Source organism: Carassius carassius, chromosome 18 (genome assembly GCF_963082965.1).
Source record: "Carassius carassius chromosome 18, fCarCar2.1, whole genome shotgun sequence".
NCBI lineage: Eukaryota > Metazoa > Chordata > Actinopteri > Cypriniformes > Cyprinidae > Carassius > Carassius carassius.
In genome coordinates this window covers 7673686-7696487 of record NC_081772.1, presented here as the reverse complement: position 1 = coordinate 7696487, position 22802 = coordinate 7673686, and the positions used below count along the sequence as shown (strand labels likewise).

At 39.7% G+C, this 22802-nt stretch overlaps 1 protein-coding gene across 3 annotated transcripts in view; it reads right to left on the bottom strand.

Annotated features, from left to right (window-relative positions):
• Positions 1 to 22802, bottom strand: part of LOC132092255 (human immunodeficiency virus type I enhancer-binding protein 2 homolog) — an 82173-nt gene that overhangs the window by 16766 nt on the left and 42605 nt on the right. For all 3 annotated transcript variants that reach the window (XM_059498417.1, XM_059498415.1, XM_059498416.1), the window contains one exon: positions 10017 to 10170. The gene's annotated coding sequence lies outside the window, so the exon portion shown is untranslated. The remainder of the gene's footprint in view (positions 1 to 10016; positions 10171 to 22802) is intronic.

Genomic DNA, 22802 nt, shown 5'->3' with positions numbered 1-22802 from the left:
ACTCCAGCAGTTATTATAGGCTGCTGTCACTTTAAGACCTACTCCATGGAGGCAATATATTGATCTATTTTACCCCATGCACTTTATTCTCTCATTCATGCATGTTTCTTTACCACCCTAACGTGAAGATAAATTTAAGCAGTACTGTGCTGTGTGGATATTTACACCTACCACAATATATACAATAGCAAAAACTGTACCGATAGACACTTTGTACTGTTGCCATGATGCATTTCATCATGCCATCTAGCCCTGTTGCTAATGCTTTTCCCTGCTCTTTTCTTGCCTTTCATGACATGATGGTCTTTTGGGTTGCGAGATACTGCATCTACTTAATGAATTGCATAACCTATGTTTTTAAGGGAGGTTAAAAATACTTAGAATCCCATTTTTTAAAGGCAAATGGATGTGCTTATAAATTTGAGAGTGCATGTGTGGGACAAACTGTGAAGAGGATAAGAGCAGTACCTCCATTCACAGCAAATCCATCAGAATTTGCAATAGAATTACTATGCAATCATATTACATAAACCAAAAGAGGTTACAAGAATCTTATATGGCATGAAGTACCTGTGCTCCCTGCCACTGTTAAAAAGTGAATCTACAGTATGTACTGTTCTACAGACATAGTGCAAAACATATTTTTCAACCACCCCATAGTAGATGGTTATGAAACTTGTTTATGCCCAAAGATTATTGTGATCCTTGCATGGCTGAGATCAGTATGCTGCTGTCTGCTGTCCCACTCATTTTCCTGCCCCATTTAACCACACAAAATGTAGGAGGTTCTTAGCCTGGGGCCATAGCAAGTCCTCCATGCTGGATGCACAATATATAATAAAGAACATAAAAACTTTTATAAGGATGCCTGCTCATGAATAAAAATACACCACCTAATCTAACACAAGGATTATGCATTTTACAGTTCTGCTGTCAGATTCCAGTGAGAGGATTAACAGCAGTCTTCTCAAAGTCTGTTTGTCAATGAATGCTACACAGTGCAGCAGTCCTAAAAGGATTTGGAGAAGCATTATGTCACATTCTAAGCTATTTGGATATCTTTTTCACTTGAAGGGAGACTCCCTGTCTTTTTAAGGTGCTATCACTTTTAAAGCCATTTTGCAGTGGAAATGCCTAACAAATAAATATATAAATGAACGACTAAATCAAGAATAAAACAGAAGTAGACCTGGAAAAGTTATTTTTTTTTTTTTTTTTTGCCAAGGTATGTTCTTGAAATATTCTGAGTCATGCTCTTTAACACTGTGATTATCAGCTGCCTGGCTGCTTAACTCCTGCTAAATTTACAGGGTTACAGAAATATACAACTAGGGTAAGTCAGTCAAGCTTGTCCATTTACCGCTCCCCAGTTTTTAAAGAGATGGTTTTGCGGTCCAAAGCCGCTTATGGTGTGATCTGTTGGTTCAAGCAAAGATCAGCAACTACAGTAGTGTAAATGACTCAGAAAGAATTAGGTGATATGTATGTGACTGTAGTTTGCATACTTAAGCTAATGGACTCCTTGGATGCAAACAGTGATACTAGATCATGTAGCTCACTGAGGTGCACCTGGGCACACCGGGCAGTATGTTCCAGAGATTGGGTTCCACCTTTTGTTTGCTCCCTCATGAGTCATGACATCACAGCTATGATGCTGGGGAGGTACACAACCCAGATCTCATTTCTCTGAGTCCAAGTGGCACAATTTTTTGTCTCTTATAGGACAGACACTGAATAATTCAACACAAAGCTAATTGTTTAAATTCAGTGGTTATAGAGGATATAGTGACAAATTCCTACCGTTAAAACAATTGTGGTCAATTACTCAAACTTTATTTTGCACCTTGTGCATAGAGGTGCATCTAAATTTTGCTTACACCTTGTTTGGTTGTCTCAAGAGGAACTTTACTGCCATGAGGGAATTTCAAGTGTTCACGAATACCACTACTCTTGTAGAGGAGGAGAGGTTGCAGAGTTGATTTTCCACTGCCCTCGTTCCAGCTATCCCAACTCATTAGTGATGGAGGTAACTTTTACTACTCCAACTGGGCTTTATCATCTGGCACAGAGAAGATGAGAACAAGTCTGAAAATAGACTGAAGTAAGGAAATCACAATAAAGTCTTCTTTTAAAGGAATTGGCACATGTCTATTCAAAGCAATTATTCAAGCAACCATAACTATATGTGGGAAGGATCTCAATAGCTGTTCTTTTATTTAAATTACTATAACTACGTGAAAAAAGGCACTCTCTGTTCAATCAAATAAAGGACATTTCTGAGACAATCCTGAATTATGGCACACTAATACTATCCTCACATGACCTTTTCCTTCACTTGCTCAGGACTTTTGTCTTTTCAGTTTATCTCCGGTCCCTGCAAGATTTACCTTTTGCTCATCCAGCAACTTTTATGGTGTGATTTTGGTCTGTGTTAGCAGGACTGGAGGATGTATCACCCAAAATGTATGTGAGTCAGCCCCCTGGAGTGTCATCCTGACTCCTCATTAAGAATCTAAAGTTGAAAATTGGGCACGACTCATCCAGCTCCACATCCAGCTGGGTTAGAGGCCAGTGCAGAGAGACAGGCCTGCTAGAATCATGTCCAGATGGTCAGCGGAGGAGAGTTCTACACATCAGCAATATCACAATCACATTCCAAGGACACCAGACTTCCATAATTCACTATTCAACAATCGTAACAATGCTTTCAAAGGCTTCTGAAATTAGGAAATAGGAGGATTGATAGGAGTTCATGAAAAGACAGCAGTTCTGACAGATAAACCAGTCTTTTAAAGCTATATGGAGAAGAGGAAAAAGACATTAATGCAAAGGGAAGTATTTTTAACACTTGGTACAGGAGAGCCTTAGCATTTGTGTGTGTGTGCTGGAGAGAGAAAGCATGCGTGGGAAGCATCTACAGCCATCTCGAGACAGGGTGAGGAGAGTGGGTGACTGTTCCTGTGTGGGTGGGGAAGGCATGAATACGATGCAGGGTTATGGTGTTGATAAATTGCATTATAAAAGGGGCTTCAGTTACACAACCTAGCCCAGCCCATCCAATTCTCTGCCTGTGTGGGCCGAGATGGATGGCAGAGCTGCCGTGATCCATGCGCAGCCGGAAACGAGGTGCATACAACCCCTTCAAGACATTTGGTCGAATGCGTAATTATCTAGCAGCTGTGATGCCAGCAACTCATTGAGAGAAAGAGAGTGAATGTACCGGAAAAATCAAGCATAAACAGACTCACATTCATGGAAATGATGGGCAATTCTTTCATAAGGACAATATCATGGCATAAAGAAGAGTGAGAAAACACTTGCGTGCTCTGATTAATACGGCAGCGGAAAGGACACATTATCCATTAGCTTGTCATTATAATCATATCAATGGTGATTATTTAAATAACATCATCTCTCCAGACGGCTGCACTCTCAACAAATTGCTATGCGCTAAAATTTGACTGTGCCTTGACATCAACCATTAAATAAGACATTAGCACTCCTCAGTTTGGGAAATGTTGCAATTTATCTTGATGAACAGTAACCTCAGTTAAGATAGTGCTCAGTTATTATGTCTACCGTTTATGTCCTAATAATGAAAAAGCTACAGATATCTATTTCTACAGGTGCATCTCAATAAATTAGAATTTCAAGGAAAAGTCCATTTATTTCAGTAATTCAACTTAAATTATGAAACTTGTGTATTAAAATAATTCAATGCACACAGACTGAAGTAGTTTAAGTGTTTGGTTCTTTTAATTGTGATGATTTTGACTCACATTTAACAAAGCCCACCTATCAACAAATTAGAATATGGTGAAATGCCAATCAGCTAATCAACTCAAAACACCTGTAAAGGTTTCCTGAGCCTCTGTCTCTCAGTTTGGTTCACTAGGCTACACAATCATGGGGAAGACTGCTGATCTGACATCATTGACACACAAACATTCATTGCCAAAGAAGCTGGCTGTTCAAAGAGTGCTGTATCCAAGCATGTTAACAGAAAGTTGAGTGGAAGGGAAAAGTGTGGAAGAAAAAGATGTACAACCAACAGAGAGAACTGCAGCCTTATGAGGATTGTCAAGCAAGATAGATTCAAGAATTTGAATGAACTTCACAAGGAATGGACATGAGGCATGCGTCAAGGAATTTGGCTACAGTTTTTGTATTCCTCTTGTCAAGCCACTCCTGAACCACAGACAACGTCAGATGTGTCTTACCTGGGCTAAGGAGTAGAAGAACTGGACTGTTGCCCAGTGGTCCAAAGTTCTCTTTTCAGATAAGAGCCAGTTTTGTATTTCATTTGGAAACCAAAGTCCTAGAGTCTGGATGAAAGGTGGAGAAGCTCATAGCCCAAGTTGCTTGAAGTCCAGTGTTAAGTTTCCACAATCTGTGATGATTTGGGGTGCAATGTCATCTGCTGGCGTTGGTCGATGTGTTTTTTGAAAACCAAAGTAACTGCACCCGTTTACCAAGAAATTTTGGAGCACTTCATGCTTCCTTCTGCTGACCAGCTTTTTGAAGATGCTGATTTCATTTTCCAGTAGGATTTGGCACCTGCCCACACTGCCAAAAGCACTAAAAGTTGGTTAAATGACAATGGTGTTGCTGTGCTTGACTGGCCAGCAAACTCACCAGACCTGAAACCCATAGAGAATCTATGGGGTATTGTCAAGAGGAAAATGAGAAACGAGAACAAAAATGCAGATGAGCTGAAGGCCACGGTCAAAGAAACCTGGGCTTCCACACCACCTAAGCAGTGCAGCAAACTGATCACCTCCATGCCACGCTGAATTGAAGCAGAAATTAAAGCAAAAGGAGACCCTACCAAGTATTGAGTACATGTACAGTAAATGAACATACTTTCCATAAGGATTTTTTTTTAATAGGTCTTATGAATTATTCTAATTTATTGAGATAGTGAATTAGTGGGTTTTCGCTAAATGTGAGCCAAAATCATCAAATTAAAAGAACCAAAGACTTAAAACTACTTCAGTCTGTGTGTATTGAATTTATTTAATACACGAGTTTCACAATTTTTTGAGTTGAATTACTGAAATAAATTAACTTTTCCACGACATTCTAATTTATTGAGATGCACCTGTACAAGCCACCAGCCATTTGAAGGGTCTGATGGGAAGCCCTGAGTAAACCAAGCATCAGTTCTATCCCTCTTCTTTCTGTCACAGAAGAGGTCTACATTGGGACAGTACCATGATCGAAGTGCTGTTGTTGGTGACAGGTTAAAAGGCATTGCATGCTGATAAAAAACACAACAGCTATTAAGGAGAGAATAAACCCCTTTCAACATGAGGTCATGTCTAATTTAACTGCCACACATCCCCCCAGCAAAAGATACTGTTATCAATCAAATAAGTGAATTGACCGGCCACTAGAGAAAAGCGGGGTCTGGAAGGAAAAATGTACCCCAGTCTGGGATAGAGGTCTGGCCTGGGACTCTGAGGCACACCAGCAGTCCAATATGGGGCAGAGCAGTGTAATTACAGGATGGCTTCATAATTTAAAACAGCAGAGATGAAAACATTCTCTGTGAATAACCCACTCCCAAATCAAGAGCTGCATATTTGTGGACTGGTGCAATGCAGGAAAACGATAAGGAAAAGATCATCAGCATCATGTATAGGACATTAGATGGATTTATGACACATTCCTGGAGGCGGTGTTTAAAAAATGGCCGCCTTGTGGACTGTGGGAGGGAACATGCGATTTGACACTAAATCTTCCTGTAGGTGCCACTGCTTAGATTGTTTAGTGAAGCGCCAACAATCCTAGGGGTTTTTCAGACTCCACAGCTGTATCTGTTTTAATGTACATGTTTCCATTTAGCCTTGCCCTATGGAAGAAAAGACAGGGATAAAAAAAGTGAAAAACAGGGCTTCATGTTGGTCTTAATTGTCTATGGAAAATTGTCATATTTTCCACCGGGTAAGCTTGAAACCATTACAAGCTAGCCTTCATTAAATTTTCCACAACATTTTACAGAAATGTCAGGAAGCAGCTGTGGAGGCACTGATTAATTGTCTTTCTTACTGGTTCCCCACTTACAACATTATGCTTCATTGAAATTATATCCTTTTTTTCACTTCCTCTAAACTGCATTAGAACCTAATGAGGTTGACTGAACCATGTAAACATAAAACCTGTGGCCAGTTGTTCACATTCAAAATTACAGAACCCAAGGGGAAATTACTAACTCCAAAGGTGGTCTTAGCTTGACTCTACCTTAAAAGGGGTTTGGACACCAGTGGTATCAAACTCAATTCATAGAGGGCCGGAGCCCTGCAGAGTTTAGATTCAACCCTAATTAAACACACCTGATACAATTAATCAGGTCCTTCAGACTTATTTGAAAACTACATGGTAGGAGTACTGGAGAAGGGTTGGAATGAAACTCTGCAGGGCTCCGGCCCTCCAGGAATTGAGTTTGACACCCCTGTTGTAGACTAAAGCCCGTGTTTTACTTTCCGCATGAGCAATCCGGACGTGTACAAAGACAGCGCAAACGTGGAGTACTTATATCGTATACTACCAAAAGCATACACTGATGGTCCACTCCGCAACAAACATGTAAACAAAAAAAAGCCCAGAATTATTGCACATCTGGTTGTCTTTATATTGTTATATTGAAGGAATGGACAGGTTTTAGTAGCAACGGGCTTCTTCACGCAGCCTTTGCATGTACAATGGTGCTTTTGAAGCCTTCTGACCTCACATACTTGTCCGTATGGTCACAAAAAATGGGAGGCACACGGTCATTCACACAGAGCCTCTGCACACACTCTCCGATGACGATTTTTATAATACATTACAATACAGGCTAAACACATGTCGACCCTTCTGCCACATGAAGGTATCCCCAAAGCTTAAAGGGGCTGTAAGTAGGAATTACTCCCATCTAGTGGTGAAATTGTATTTTGCATTCAAACTAATTTTGCTCTCCAGCGCCTCGCTTTTTCAAATGCGCTTTGCATCGACGGTAGGCGATATGTACCAAAAAGCTTTGACAGGATGTCTTCTAATAGCACTTCGTTTTGGCGACGATGTTTTCTTCTTCTGTGGCGCGGCATATGTATGGTCCATAATAAGAATGCAATCCAGACTTTTAAACTTGCCGGTGCAGTTTCAAGCGCCTCTCACTGCTCTGCACCTGCGTTTCTGGCTCTGACGGAAAACGCGTTGTGGAAACGCGTTGGCTTAGTACTTTTTGTCCCTCTCTGCTATTATAGTTTTGCAAGATGGCGGAACTACATGGAAGCCTCCGTCGACCTACCTGTCCCATGTATATAAAGATAATAAATTCTTCATTTACGAGGATTAGTTTAAACATTGGCATAGGTATTTGTACACCATTGAGGGCATATTCATGAATAAAAAATATTGATTTTAGATAATAAAATACATAAAAAGTTACTTATTGTCCCTTTAAGGTATCCCCACAACTTACTGGATGCAAGTGCATAAAAAAAAGGACTGTTGCACAGGACTAGCCGAAGCAAATGGAACTGTGTACCTTATAAGGATTTCCACTGCCAAAAATAAGAATTAATAAAGAGAAGGTGCAAAATAAGAGGAAGAGCATCTGTGATCTTGAGTGGAAGAGTTGAAATATCTGCTACAAGTGTGCCCTAACCTCCTATAGTAGAACAAATAAATGGCTCTAGTCACCGTCTGAAGTTAAAAGCACTGGTTAGGGCTGGGAGATATAGCTTAAAAATATATCACAATATAATGTTTCATATCTTTCAGCATTGATAAATATTGAAAATGTTTTATAACCTTTCTTAAAGGGGTCATCGGATGCTACATTCACTTTGAAAAGTAGTTTGAACTGAAATGTGTGTTGGCAGTGTGTACACAACCACCCTATAATGATAAAAATCCACCAAGTGTTTTTTAATTAATCTACTAAAATCTTTATCCCTTTCTCAAATCGAGCTGATCTCAGATGCCTGTCTTTATGACGTCACACAGACTGGAATGACATCTTACCTTAGAACACAGCAGTTGCCATTTACTCCCGACATCTTAGTCGCCAAAGACATAGTGAATTACATTTGTTTCTGAAGGGAATGCACCCCCAACCTACCTAAATGTGTCTATCTTCACACGAAACATTCATGGTCCAGCTTCATCAACAAAAAAAGTGAGCATAAGGTTTTTTTTAGTAAATCTTTGCAAATCGCCTTTCCTAATTATGTGCTAATCAGCAAATTTCATGATAAATGGGACTAAAATAAACAGTGCCTCAGAGAGCAGCTCGCAATAGAAAGGGGCAGGGTCAGCAGAGCCCATTAACATTTAAAGGAAAATGCTACAAAACGGCTTGCTCTGAAAAGAGCTGCTTTCAACACTGTAAAAAAAGGTGTATTTGACACTGCCACTGAGAAATTTTAACCAAACTATGTTACAGTCTTTTCATTAAGACCCTAAAGAATCATATCAATTTGTAGAAAATGGGCATCTGATGACTCCTTTAAACAAAGCAAATACAGCAGCGCACATTTTGTGGGTTCAACTGGATAGACTAACAAAAACATTAAAATGCAACAATGACACTTACATCATCCTGACCGCATCTCGTGCGCTTCTGATAAGTCTCCCTGACGCATTTTTATTTATTTTAAAATTGACTAATATTCCTTTTTTTGATTCACAGTCTTCTCATTGCAGACAGGCACGACACTCATTTCAGCATGTGTTTGTGTGTTGGCTGTCTGGTTGACGCTCATAATACATGCCTTTAAATGAAAAAAGTGTTAAACTATCATGCAATATATCGGAAAAAAATTATATTGTTATTGATGATGGTGTACCGTCAATAAATATCAATATCTTTTTATTGCCCAAGCCTAGCCACTACTCTGAACACCATTGAAAATAAATCCTGTCACTGTTCACGGCTCAAGCTTTGAAGCACAGGCATTTGTGGTATCCACAAATATATCATACAGTAGAACTGTGGAACAGATTTAATGTTCAGATCTCTGCTCTTGCTATAAGGGCCTAAAGGCCGGAATACACTGCATGACTTTTGCCAAGATTTTTGGCCCAATTTGCAGTCTGGACGCTTTAGCTGCCGAAATTCAGAGTAGAGCTTAGATTCTCTGCCCGAGCCCGAGCTCGCCACCATCCTCGGGCCGGGTCGGGTCGGGCCCTTTATAAAGCACGTCACGTGTCATGCGCAGCGTCTCGTCCACTCGCAGTCTTGCATGCGTGACGCATCACACCTGCTGTGCGTGCTGTACTATTCAGTAGCTTAAGTGCAACATGGAGCTTGAAGAAGCAAAGAAAAAAATTAAAACAGGAGAATTAACTTTGAGCAAGTTTGGAGGAAAATCGGAGGTATGGAAACATTTTAAACTAGTCGTGGGGAGTGACAACATATGTGTTGGCTTTGTCTCGTGCATTAAATGAGGCACGCATATATATATATATATATATATATATATATATATATAAGCCATGTTTTATATTTTCAGTCAATTTTTGAACACATATTGCTTTCATTTTTCATGCATCTCCTAGCAATGAGATGCATGTTTCTTTGCGAGTTCATCTTCGGATTGGCTTGTGTAATCCTCAGTCGTTTGGTGTACAATGACAGTGTACAAGCCTTCAGTGTACATTATCTGTCGCAGATAGACATAAGAAATTATATGTAGAGGACTACAAATTGGTATCAATACCAAAATATCATTTTTAAATCTTTGAACTTACTAAAGGCGCTCTTAAATATTGATTAATCTATATGATTCCACTCCTAAGCTTATCAAAATATTTATTAGCCGTGGTAAATCAGATATAATCAGCAATGCACTTTTATCTTCCTACTGCATCTGTGAGGCATGCAACCTCAGCACACGGTCCTGCCAGATGCACAGCCCAAGGAACATGTGTCTCCCTAACCTCAATTTTCCTCTTTGTCCATGTTAAACACCTGTTTCCTTCATGGCCTCCCTTCATTGCTCTTGTGTGGTGTGATATTGTGAACTCACCCAGAGGTTCTCTTTAAGTCTGGGATCTGCTTGTTTCTCAGGGTAAAGGTCTCAATGCTGCTCCCTCTATGGTAGTCAGGTTAGGCAGGCGAAGGCTGAGCAGTGGAGTGACAAGTAAGATCCCCTGGCCAGGGTACTGAGATTATGCAGACCACTGTAGAGACAACGAAAGAAAACAAATTTAATGATAATGTAAAACTAAATAGAGACTATCAGAGTAGCTTAAAGCTCTTCATATCGAATAAATAAACTGGAACTGAGCATCTGCTAGAACAATATTTCCACTCCCTTTGGAGCCATCGTGCTCTATCTCTGATGTGTTTATGCACAAACCATATTGCAATGAAGAGTCTGTCTGTGGGATAATATACGCAATATTATAAATGTTATGAGACATGCCAGTACAGATTCAAACTGATTAAACATCAACCTTTTCTTCATTTTACATCTGCAAGATGTCACTTGTCTTTTACATTGTTTGCCATTTCATAAATTTACAAAAATCATGTAGACTGTAATCAAACACTAGGAATAATTATATTGATTGGTAATCTGCCAGAATGAAGTTTTCTAACAAAATGTGTTGCCTTTAACAACACAGACGCCAAAATGGCAAAAAAAGGCATTCAAGACATAAAAATAGCAAAGAACGACAACCACATGGCTTCATTGTTTGTGCCTGGACGAGACTGAACCTTGGGCAGCAGTCTATGATGGACAAAGAAATATTAATGCTGTAATAGTGTAATCAAGTGTAATATTGCTATTGTTCTGTTCCATTCATAATCCTAACCCTAAATAGAACAACGATCAAAGTGCAATACGACTACGAATTCATGTATTTCTTTGCATTGTACATCCATTCTTTTATTCTACTATGAGAAGATAAAGATGCCAGAAGAAGCCTCTCTGACAAAGACCACATTGTTAAGGTCTTAGTTCTTAGTCATACAATTTGGTTGGCCTTTGTAGGGCCATTTAGGCCTGCTCTCCAAAATTCCATCTAGAGAAGCATGCTTCACCATGTTTTCATGCTCCCTGCCTTATAGTGAATGCAGCCAAGCTGTGCTCTTCAGCCTCGCAATCTAAAATGTGCCCCAGGGCTGGAGATAATACAAACACCATTATGCTTCTCTGCTGCACTAAGCCAAGTTTAGCTAATCCAGAAAAACAAGACATTTCTGTGAGGTTGCATCACAATCTGCAGTGGAGCTCACCCAGGGTAAACACATGCAACACTTCCTCTCACCCGCAACAACAAAACCTTTCACCAGGGCTCATGTGTATTGCACTGCACACCAAATCAAGACACCAGACTTTAAAAACGTTTTAACCATACAGTATTAAGTAAGGTTTAATTTGTCTTTAGAATAAAACATGCTGATTAAAAAGCCACAAATGATCAACCTTACCGGCTAGGCAAGTATATTTTAGTTGCTAAAATGGATTTCAGCACTTTGGTGTTAGTAAACCAATGGTTTGTGCCAATATGTTCTATGTAGGCTTATGATGCTTTAGGGAAATGCAGTCCAGCTACAGTATTTATATTGCTTGCTCAAAACCCTTTACAAAGGAGCTCACCCACAACAGGTCATCAAGTACTCACAAGAGAGACTATTCTTACCACTGAGATGTGCTGTGATGGGGGCAATGATGAGTGCTCTGTCTTAAAAAAAAACACATCCAAAATAGAGACCCAAAATTGAGCTTTTAGTTAAATGAACAGGCGATGAATTGGAGATGTACAGAGTATAAATAACTGCCTGTAATTATATGACTCCACTTTTTTCCCTGGAAATTATCCTTTGAAAGTACTTGAGGACATGTGGCACATTTTGTCAAAGCTCTCATAAACTATGCTCTTTGCCACTCCACAGTGTGTGAATTAAAATGTAAAGAGTGACAAGTGAATGCATATTTTCTATTTCAATGGTCTGAGTAATTTCAGCAAAATGATTTCAGTGGAAAATGAGCCATATTATGTCATGCCATAAATGCATTTCCAACCCCCTTCCCAACATCCTCACGCCATTTTTTGCTTATTTGTCTTAAGGTAAAGAGGGTTACAGAACTGACACAGGATATATTATTATCAAGCTGTTTCTACCCTAATCCATTTACTTCAGTGAGAGAACTCCTCATAAAAAATGAAATCATGCAGCCTGATCAACCAGGAGGAAGTCCTAGTTGTTCAAAAGGATCTTATGTAATATCAAAACACTTAAAAAATTTTGTTTCCAGTTCAATTATTAATGTGTGTTGCATGCTAAGACGTAAAGTCACAATGACAGATTTGTTTTTTTTTAAATAAATTTATATACATTTTTAGAGAGATCTGTAGCATATGAGTCACAGAATTTCAGATAACGATTTATACAGGCAGTTTATTGGGCACATCCTGGCCAGCAACCAGTGTAGCTCAGTGCATTTAGCCTTATTTACACTCATCTGGCTTGAATAATGCATGTGGTCAGCGACCACATCCTTTGAGTAAAATTTGTCAAGGAGATGAGCCTTCCTGTTGCCTCACTTCCACAACATTATTCAGGGTGCTAAAAAATTAATGCAGAGTAATACTGGAAAGTTAGCAAGATCATTTGAGGTGGCATTAAGAACCTAAATGTATCACGGAGGAGGAAGGGCCCTGGGGCAAGAAGAGCTGTCATCATTCTGACTCGCCACTCATCGTACCAGCCCTGCAACCATGGGAACCAATGTGCACTTTGTCAGGAGCACCTGCCTCACCCTGACACCTCCAATGCGCTCACCGCTTTCTCTCATTTCCTCTTTTACTCATTCTCTTTTAAACCCCTTTCCCTCTGCTCGTGTATCATTTTGCATTCTCTTGCATGACTGATGAACTATGAAGCCATCCTTTTCAAATCCAGTCAAATCCTCGTCCATGGATTGTCATCGATATGTGCAATATTAACAACTACATGAACAAATCCACAATCTTGACCCTCACAGCATCATAAGTTCTCCCCATCTCGCACTCTCCTCCTCCTCCATAATTAATACCATTCTTTTTAATAAATACTCTTAACACTCACTGCTTTTGTGTCTCTTTAATAGGACTTGTTGCTCCAGGCACCATATAGAGACAATGCAATTACCTTATATTTAATGGGGCAACTTAAAAATTTATGGAAGGAAACTGGAAAGTACTTTTGACAAATGACACTACCAACAAAGATGACAGCTCCCTCCTTCGGCTTAGTCTTAAAAAAGAAGGCAGAAAAAAGGAAAGGATCCCGTTAAACCATCACATGTCTCCCAGCGCAAACAAACAAATCAGTAGGCTCTGTTGTTCTCCTTCAGCCCCAGATGCACACAATCCCCCACCAACCCCCCCCCCCACCTCCATCTTTCTCTTTGCTTCCTTACACCCTTTGATTCCCATGCCTCTTCATTACAGGGCGTTTACATGGAAAGAGCACCTCTGATGGGTGAGTGCATCAGTGAGGAATTTGGCGTATAGTTGTGGTCATGACATCAGAGTCACACGTTTTATTGTTGGGCGGTGAGTGTTCCCCTGACGGCTGGGGTCCAGTGTCATGTTACCCCTCACAAAAGTCGGGAAATCGGGCTAAGTGGATTTCCTGACTGCACATGCTGACTTTTACTCAAATTAGCTCCAATGACAGGCCAGTATAAAGTTCTGAAATAAAAGTGTCAAGATTGGTTATCTGTGCTTTTAACTAATATGTCTGATCTTCACAGCAGATTGAAAAAGGGTTCGCTTCTGGTCAGTGGGTTGGCCATCTGATCATCTTTTTACTCTGACAGAAGAACTACTTTCACAAGTGTCATGGTGTTTATGGTCAATCCAGATGGGACCTTCCCATCTGAACAGTATCTACAAAAGAAAAAGTAAAATACAGAGGCAACTTAACAACAATGCACATACAAAACATTTCTATATAAAGTATATAAGATTTTTAAATAATAAAAAAATGTGTACAGCAACGGTTATAGCATGGCTCCAACGTCCAGAACAAATTAAATGCTTTGCAAACATTTCAAGATAATAAATGGCACATATAACAGAATCAGCCAGATGCCCCTGTGGAAAATTATGTTTGGTATTCAATGACTTATAAGTTGTCCAATCTTAAAAGGCAAGAAATTGATTTATTGCTTATGACTAATTTGAAACATCATGAGGCAAATACCCCTAGTGGTGATATAGTCAAACAAAACAGCTGAAACAAAAATATTTAAGTCTCATAGTTTATTGTGATTTAGATGAGCTATAAAGCCCTAATCACACACCGTCAATTAGGCAAAGTTCCAGAGGTAGTGCTGTCTCTCCATTGCTTGTTTATCTAAAGAGTCAGCGGAACCATATGACCAAGAACGAGGCACAATGAGCATCTCCTCAATCCAGCTGGTGTAGAAGAGCTGGGCTTTCGCTCTGTAATCAGCACATTGGGAGACAGGATTTGGGTTGCAACAAATTGTAGCCACATGGTGTTTAATGGCCATTAAACACACAGTGCCATGGCCATCTTGGGCAAGCCACGACAGTCGCCCCCAGAGTGAGCTAATCAGTGTCATCTTCTCCAGCCCTTTGCATTGCTGTGCATCTGACTTTTAGGCCTAGGCTGAAAGGGGGAAGTGACAATTAAGTCATTGGGGGATGAGTGGACCAGTTACCATCCTTGTCACCCCTTTCACAAGCAGCACTCTTTTCAGATCAGAGGCGGGCCTCTGTGAAGGAATGGTGCCAGCATCAGCATGAGTCCATCCGCTGCCAAGAGAATTCTACCCTGAGATTGAAATAGGGGCAGTGTGACTTATATCGCACAAGCTGAGAACCTTACATTGGGTGTGATAGTAACAGATCCGTAACAAGCACCCTGAGAGAATGGCTTGAGGAACCCATATGTAGAACACCCCATCCCAGCCTTCCCGCTGGCCAAGGGCCAAAGAAGAACCTCTCCTCGAGGACCACTGCAAGGTCACTGAGTTCAGCTGTCTTTTGCCGTGTAAGGGGAGTCCGCCCACTTGTCCTTCTGTTCTTCTCTCTTCTTCCTCTACTAAAGAAAAACAAGAGCAGATTCTCCACGATAGCACCGTGAGTCAAGCTCACTCTATCTGTTCCAATCTCCACGCTGTTATACAAGTCAAGAAGCTGGCGCTGAGCTGGTGTCTGACTCAGTCTGTAAAATACATCCAGGCCCCTTCTGTCCAGTTTCCACTCATTTTCTCTCTAACATGCCTTTTCACCAATTTACTTCAGCCGAGAGGGAGGGCGGTTGTTAAAAGTACCCAGGCAGTTTGGTGGGGACTTTGACACAGCAATGGCAGCTATTTGGGCTGAAATGAGAGCTTTACGGCTGTGTAATTGATGGGCTCGGGCAGCACAACCACCGCACAGTGCCATTACCCTGTGAGAGACATGCACTCCTTTTATAGAAGCCCACCATATATAAACATATCAACTCAAGGTTGAGGAGTCCGGAGACTTGGTGCAGCAATGGCTATTAACACCCAATCAGCAATGGCACCAGTCAGAATGAAACACAAAATAACACATTTGCCACCTTTCTGGTTTTCATTGAAAATACAACATTCCAGATTGTTGGCTAGAGAGTAATAGGAGAGTAATATAGTGTATGATTTCCTGTTAAATTATCTGAGGTGATGCTAGACATTTTTATTCTTGGATATTAGGTATTGCAGCAGGAAGCGGGTCTTCCTGTAATGGTCTTTGATAGTCCTGTAGTGGGAAACCAGCTGCTTTCAGTAGCATCCTCTAACCAATAACCCACTGCTTTCTCCTAGGGGGGTAAACAGCACTTCCTGTGCAGCAGTCTTGTAACACGGCGCCACTCCTTCCATCCCCTCAAACCTAACTCTGACTTTCAGTCAATTTCCTGAAACCTGTATTACACAACTCAGAAGTGAAGAATGTTTATATAATATTTCCTTCCATACATCAGAAAGAACTCAAAGAGTCAATGTTTTTGACTCAAGAGTCAAATTTCAATACAGCTTAATAGCTGGGTTTCCATGAGAAATCAGTTCTACATCTGCAAAGCACAATTTTCTGTAATTCTAGAAAGAATAGGCTACATTACTGCCAGAACAGTTGGTCAGACATAATGTCATTAGCTGACATTATAGTATATTCTATTTGTTAGGCTATTGATATAGGAACTGTTGTAATTATATAATATAGAGCGATAGATGGCTAGAATAAAAGAAGGATAGCTAGCTAGAATTCTGAATTTGGTAAAACCAGTAAGTAGGCTTGCTGCAACAGATGGTGTTGACAGTCTTACCGGTGCTAAGCTGCAACACCGTGGCACAGCCCCACTGTCTGTTTTTTTTTTGTAACAAAAATCTCTACAAAAAACCCAGACTACAATTAAAAACTGAACGTGGCTGCTCAATGCAGTCGCATCACAGGTCAGTAGCAAGAGTCAGATTTCATTTATGTGATTCGAGCTGACCGACAAGAAGAGTGAGGTGAGACATGGCGGATGGCGTAAGATTTTTTTTATTTACATCAAGTTGTATGCCATGCCTGCGAGCTTTCTTATTTCTTATGTTTCTTATTTATTTGGTTACACAGGGTTTCATTTTTTTTACTTTGTGTAAGTTATATTAGGCCTATAGCTTGGTGCATTTTTATTTGGTTTGTAAATAAAAGTGCTTTGTTAATAAAATTTCTTCACTGTCACAACACTACAGAGTGACAAGCAGCCTCCGTGGAAGTCAAGGAGTTTCCCTCTGAAGGGAAGTTGCTCAAGACTTTTCTGTAAACCCAATGACATTTTTAATGAACTAATGTATGTTTCAGTCTAGGTCAAAAGGTGACTCTAAGTCCAGGAACTAATGCAAGATTCCTTCTCACACTTATTACTCATGATCACACTTCTAGCAAGAGACACTTCCAAGAAAATGAGTATAGCAGCTGTTAAAAGTAAGAAAGAGTTCTGGGCCTACTTGAACATCACTTTATGGAACGTAAAGAGTACATTAGACTTCCTGTTGTTTTTCTGAAACATGAATCTAGCATTGCTATACCACAAACACGGAGGAAAATTTTTCCAGGGGATGAAGTGCTGATTCACCACTGCAGGGATAACAGTGCCGTGGTCATAGCATTCTCTGGCCTTCGATATCCACTCTGCTGTGTCTTCACTGAGCTGTTTTTAAGCCAACACCAGAGTCAAGGAGGCTGTGCTGCTGCTGAAAGCCCTTCTTCAAGACAAAGAGTTTCCTGAGAAGAACTGATGGTGGTTAATGCATAAATGTGTTGCTTACACACTGCAAAAGAGAAGCAGACAGAGCAATATGCTGATTCGACCTCAACCGTGCTCCATTTTCAACTACTGTACACAGGAGGATTTTACCCATGATCAGAGAATATCACCAAGCCATTGACTGAACTGAGAAAATTTGACATTTTGCGGCTCTCCCCTAAGACCCAATAGAATAATATTATTACTGGAGAGAAAGTGCCCTGCCCTACAACCACTCATATAATTAAGAGTGAATACAGGCCACGGGGGATGATCCTGGGGGCCAAGAATATCAATCAGTCACCCCACAGTTTTTCTCTGGGCTCTGCTGGCTGGCCCACATTATACAGAACACAAGACTGTTTGCTCTGTGACGCCTGCCCCTTTAACTGTCATTCTGCAGGAGACGGACATGTGCGGGAGATAATAACAGCCCCTCCGAAAGCCTCCTGATGCATTAATATTGAAGTGCAGGACTAAAGTGGCCCACTACAGTCAAGCCTGGCATTCAAGGCCACATAATCTAGCGGAAGTAGAGAGGGAGGGAGAGCATTTTGAGCCACTTGAGTCCTAAGGACATGGTTGTATTTCCAAAAACAGGACTCTGCCTTTATGCTGTGGGAAGAGCTTGTAAAGTAGCTTGTGTCCCACATGCACAATAACATAGCCAGAGTCACACCTCGTCAACTTTCCCAGGAATTGCCATATTTCCTTTTTCCACCAGAAAAAACAATCAAGAGTCTCACTCTACCGACACCAACTGCAAACAATTCTTGATGCTTGGATCTTTATCAGAGAAGGGCAGTTTCTACAAATTGGGTCTATCTGTGTAATGCGATTAAAGCCTTTACTTCCAGGAATCTGACAGGGAGACAAAGAGTCTTTGGTGTCTGGCTCAAGTGCTGAGGGTGGAACTGTCACAGCTGTGTGAGGAAAAAGAGGAAGCCACTGTGGCATCATAATTATGGCATCTTCAGTAAAATAACAGCATCTCAATTTCCTCTACATAGCTGCTCTTCACCTCTGGCTTTGTGTCTTTGACACATCGGCTGGCCAATATAAGATAACTTTTCAGATGCCCATTCAGATGGTCTTTTCATATGCGTATTTTTGGTGGTCACTTCTGAAAGTCTGTTTATTCCTGTAAATTGGAAAAAATTGTACAGACAGAAAATTGTTTAAAATATTCACTAGGGCTATCGCAATACCGAGCTATTGACAAGCAAACCGCAGAGGAATGCAAGAACCGCAGCAACCGCGATTTTTTTGTGCATTTTCTTTTTTCATAGGGTTATGTCCTTCTAGTTTTAGACTTTGTGCATCTGTACTGAATATTAAATGAGTAATGATAACATAATGTGTCCCATGCTGATTTATACAAAGGCTCTGTACTGAGCATGTGCGATTACTTGCGAGTCATATATATTTGTAAAAAAAGGTGCCATGTTCAAGGAATGCCAAATCTCTGTTTTAGCATCGACGCAACGGTTAGCTGATCCTTCTACCATGGCGCTCAAAGCTAAAATGATTTCAACAGTGCTTTTCATTATGTCTGATGACGTGTAGTTAAATGAACAGTTTAAAGACTCACTCAAAGACAGTCCCTTGCTGCCACCTTGTGGCGCAACAATCTAACTGCACTTACTGCCACCCGTCTAGAACGCGCGCAGGTGGAATATCAATAGAAAGTCTCTTGTCCATTCAGATTCGAGGATCAGAATGAACTGTTATACATATACGTAGGCTAATAATAGCATAACAGTCTTTTTGTTAGGTTTATGTTCTGTTTTTTGGATCATTATTTTGTCGTTCTCTTCTGTTTACTTCACTTCCTGTTTCAACACTATTTGGTGTTGGTTTCATTGGTTTCTGAATATGACCTCATTGTATCATAACACACACACACATGCACATACAAACACATACATATATATATATATACATATATATATATACATATACATATATATATACATATATATATACATATATATATACATATATATATATATATATATATATATTAGGGCTGCACGATTAATCGCATGTGCTTGTCATGCATGTCTCTTTAGTGAAGCTGGTTGTGTTATTAGTGCTAAATATCCATCACCTGCTTTCAAATGGAGCAGCACTTAATATACAGAGCCGTAGTTCACTGGAAAGCTACACAATGGTGATAATACCGTGAACCTTGCTATTGAGCTTCTCAAAATTACCTCAAGGGAAATGTCTTCATCGCAACAGCCCTAATGTACACCTATAATTGCAATCAAATCATCTGGTCCTTTTCAGCGTGCAAGAGGTGGCTAAATAATAATTATTCAACATTTTTGACAGAGTGGCCACAACAATATTTTGATGAATCACAAATGGAACGGAAGCCTGTTTTTACCCTCAGAGTTAAAAAATAAATAAATAAATAAAAAAAATAAAAAAAAAATAAAATAAAATGAGAAATAAAGCCATATTGTGAAATATGAAGTCAAATTGTGAGATATAAAGTCATAATTACAAGAAAGAAAATTGCATTAAAAGAGAGATTGAGTCAAAATTGTGAGAAATTTTTTGACTTTTTTTTTATAAAGATTTGTGAGAAATATTTTTTTTTATATAAAGGCAGAATTTAAGATATTGATATTTAAGTCACAATTATGAGATATGGAGTCACAATTATGAGAGAAAATAAATCTGAGATATGAAGTTAAAATAAATAAATTCTGAGATATGAAGTTAAAATAAATAAATTCTGAGATATGAAGTTATAATATTAGACAAATTCATAATTACAAGATATAAAGTCAATTATGAGAAAAAGTGGTAACTGTCAGATTTAATTCATAATTAGGAGAAATAAAGGTGTGATTCCGGGATATAACAAGTTATGTTGTGAGATATAAATGATGTCAGAAATACCTTTGTATTTTTTTTTTTACTCAAGAGGCAGAAACAGGCTTCTATGGATCTGATGTAAAGAGGTTTCCAGTGAAAGAGAAGTGTCAGACAACAATGTATTGTCTCCTTATCTAAATCTGCCTGTCTCTATCCCTGAAACGGCCTCAAGTGTGCACACACAATGAGTGGCTTTGGACTTCTGAGGAGCTGCTGAAATCAGAGTGAAATAGGAGATATTACATGAAGGGAATACACAAATGTTACCTGTGATTTTCAAGGTACTAAAAGATAACTGAAAAGATAGCACTAACATTACAATCACAGAAAGTCAATGAATGCACAGTCTTGGATGACATACCAGGTTGCAACGCTGAGATCCACACAGCGACTACTACTGTTGAGACCGGAACTGTGCCAATGACGTTAGAGGAAGTGGTAATGTAAAGGTGCGAACTCAACTCCCACAAGACTGGAGATACAACACCACAACAGTGCAGGTGACTGATTCGCTCGCACACACGTACACATCTGCCCACATGCAAGAGCAAATCTCTATAGCTTTCTTTGAGTGAGGAAACAAAGGAAGTGAGGTGAAGAATGATGAATTTTTTTTTTTTGTTAATTTGCTCTGAATAGAGGGTCAGGCCACCAGTTTCCCAGCCATGGAATTAGGGTCTCCACACACACCTGAGCTGAGAACAAACACTGATTAACAGTTCGAGGCTTGGAAACTCTGGGTACCACCTGAGGAAACAGAAATGGAGGAACAGGCCAGAAATTTCCCCAGACCAAATATTACCCATGGAAAAGCTGGGCACAAGCACGTAAATACACATATTTGTGCAAACAAGCGCAAAGCACTTTCTGATGGCATTGTCATTTTTTTCTTTCTGTTGTTGTGAGTCTCTTTGAGAAATTATTTTTCCAAGCTACTCGGAAAGTGGAAAATCAAGCAGCTCTCTGGCATTTTCCACATCTGTCGTAACGTGACGAGTCCTTTCCCCAGGCATGTTCATTTCCAAAGGCATGTCCGTACTGTAATCTGACCATTAATTTCCATTTCTAAAAAACACAAATACATCACAAAGGCAGCACAGTGGGGATGGAATCGCTTATTCACAATTTCTCAGCCTCTCCCAGCACTGGGATGAAACCCCTCAATACGAAATTAAGACATGCAGCTGAGCCTTTCCGTGTGGCGTGTCTCCGGCTCAGCTTGTTCCATATCATGTTTGTACCGTGCCTGCATTCAGCTGAGTCACATGTGATACTAGGGAGCCATGAACAGCAAAAAAATATAGCTATTTGGCTACAGGTTAGCAGATTTCCCTGTGAACCCCTTAAACAATCACCAAATAAAAGCCAAATGAGACTGTAATGATGCAGACCTTATTGCAGACCAAACTACATTGACTGGCATATTGAAACTACAATATTAGTAAACAATAACAACAACAACAAATTTAGAATGTGAGGCATATTTCAGTTTAGTGAGCCAGATATTGATTCAAGGACAGTTTTAACTGATTCAGTAAGTTTATTTAGTAAATCCATTCAGTACAGACTGAGTTTGTGAGCCTTTTTGAATGATTAATTAAAGGAATCAGTAACTGAATAAAAAAAATTAATTAAAAAAAATAAGTTATTGACTACACATTGTAAATAAATGATACAGTAAAAAGTACCAAGTCATAAGAGTCATTTGTTATTTATTGAGAATACACTGGTCAAGTTGTATGTATATGATTCATAAAGTCACATGTTTGTAAATCGGACTACAATTGATATGCTGTATGAATGTGATTCCCTAAAAAGAACCACATCACAAGAATTGTTAATTTGTGAATCGCCCTACACTTTGCAAGCAGAATAGAAAAAAAAGAAAGTGTTTTCTTGTTAATTTTTTTAGTACATTTATTTTTATCTCATCACATTTAATTCAAGCAGTAAACTCAAATTCACTACTCAGGTTTCTCATTTTTTGCATAACTTTCAATTCAACACAGAGTCATTCTAAAAGCTAAAAACTATTGTCTATCAGCAACTCAAAAAATGAAAACAATGCCTATGCACAGACACAAATAAAATGCTCCAGTCTGAACGGCCATTGCAATTTCAACAAGTCCTTTCTACCTTCTGATTTCGATCTTAAAAACACATCTGCCATATTCAAACAACTTGAACATTCATTTCACCTGACAGACACAAAACCCTTTTTTCAGTTTTCCGTGCACAGGAAGATGTAACTGTGGATGAGAGGAAAGTACAGTCGATGTCATAAGCTGACTCTCAAGGGGAAAGCCCTGTCTTACAGAATCAGATCCAGACAATGAAGTTTTTACTTCAGCCCTCTGTCCTGAAGTGTGGAGCAAATACAAAGAAAGACGAAAAGAGGGATGAGCCTACAAAATCCCGAGTTATGAGTGTGTTGCGTAACATCCAGGATGCCCTGTTTTGTGTCTCTGACAATGCAGACCTCCTCGCAGATGGAGGGGATGAGGTGACACTGAGGTCCACCGCCTAATTCTGTTGAGAACCTCGCGGTGAACTCTGGCAGCGTTTGCATGAGTTACATAACAGATGCTGTGCTGTCTCGCTGGGGTGGAGGAGTATACAAACTGCACTGTGTGTGTGTGTC